The sequence below is a fragment of the Teleopsis dalmanni genome, chromosome 2 (assembly GCF_002237135.1).
Source record: "Teleopsis dalmanni isolate 2A chromosome 2, ASM223713v2, whole genome shotgun sequence".
NCBI classification, from domain to species: domain Eukaryota; kingdom Metazoa; phylum Arthropoda; class Insecta; order Diptera; family Diopsidae; genus Teleopsis; species Teleopsis dalmanni.
This window is the reverse complement of record NC_051847.1, coordinates 27,496,559-27,498,477: the sequence shown is the minus strand read 5'-3', so window position 1 is coordinate 27,498,477 and position 1,919 is coordinate 27,496,559.

Sequence of the window (1,919 nt, the reverse complement as noted above, 5' to 3'; positions counted from 1 at the left end):
TGTTGATTTACTGTAGTCATTCATTCACGTATCCCTGCGTGCTTTAGCTTTTCTTCTTGTGCATCTAAGAAATATCAGGTTCATATTAATTTCAATCCCAGCTGATATGTCGAATTTGCGTAGGTAATCTCAGTGGATGCCAAACGAAAAGGAATGAATTACTGCTTAATAATAGAGAAAATCAAAAGTCAGAAGCCTTTACGCTCTCGTTGGTACTGTCTTGTATGCATTCCTTAGTTTTACATTACCAAAGCACATTTTTTAATATGAAAAAATAGTTATTTTAGTGTATTTATATAATATAATGTGATACATATGTAAGCAAATAAAAAAAAACGTAGCTAGAAACCATTTTTATTCATCTTTTATGTTACATGTAATCGTTTCAGAAATCGCTTAGATGAACCCATTACTGCATGGGATGTTATTCAGCCGATACTTCCTAGATAAGACACATTAATAGTAAATAGTTTATAATTGGTGATACTGCCTAACAATACGTAATATAACGTATTATTTTATTATAAATCCTATATTATTATTAATACTCTCAATAGCACCTAGTCTAACGTCTACCGCTCATACATCTTGTTCTCTTGGCAATAAACTTTAGAAAAAATATATACCCCAAATATAATATATATCCAAAAGTCAATTTTTTAATATCTCTTAATATCAAGTTTATATGGGATGCTATATTGAAGATATTCTGCATTTTTATATTATAAGAAAGAAAAACAGAAAATGGTGTTGTCAACATCTGACTTATGAAATTTTTAAATTGCAAGGATTTTATCGCTACTACGCGTAGTATCAGCATTTTGGATTTTATATTTACCATCTGGACCTGATTTGCAGTCAAATCGATCCTGAATCACATCATTTTTTAAATTATGGAAAACATTACGACAACATATCAGTTGTCTGGTTTTCGCTCGCATAAATATAAAAGGCTATTGTTAAGCAGATGTGCTGACTGACGGTATGTCGGAGATATTAATTCAGAATATCTGAAAACACTAGATATACATTATGAAAACTATTGTTTATAACTTTTTTTATTAAAAAATTTCCTCCAAAAAGAAAGTATTCCACACTATGAAAATATATGTATGCAAGTAGATCCCATTAAAATACAAAAAAATCTATCAAATTAATGAAGATATTTCGTAAGGATATTAGTCTCTTGGTATTTGTCAATGAATTATAGCCAGTTAGGGATCCCACGCGAAAAGCTTAAAGCTTCTATTAAATGATTCCGGTAGTAGTTGTGTCTCACAACTGATTTGTCATTGTCCACCGCTTGCATAGTGATAATTAGTCATACCAGTCTCACTTTTTGGAGGATTTTGATCAGCTTCAAAATCTACCTTACAGAACAGTTTAGACTTCATTACGCTCTTAAATTAGAAAGTGTCTCATATTTACCTTGTCACTGTTTAGACCATGAGTAATGAAAATTGCTCACACTAATGGCACTGATTTTGAAAGATTTTAGTCAGCTTCAAGATTTACCCTTGAAGATTTAAAAGCATTTTATATATTGTTATAGGTCTAGAAGGGTTTATAGCTCTTATATTTTTAAAAGTAGGTTTAATAGGTGAATAAACTGAAATGGGTTCTTAGAATTATCGAATATACATTCAATAAAAAGAATTTAACTAATTAACTAATTAACTAATTAACGAATTTTTCTGTTTAAATTCTTTATAAAATTGAGTTGAAATATTTTTTAGATTTTTAATTAAAAATTTGTAAAATTCGTACACTTTATGCTATTAAATGAATTTGTGGTCTTTATCCAACTTTTTATTTTTTGAACTCTGTATATCTCTCAATGAAATCCTACTTCCTTGGCAAAGTACACAACTTTCTCAATTATAATTTTATTAATTAATTGTACTTTGCGTGTGTCTTTC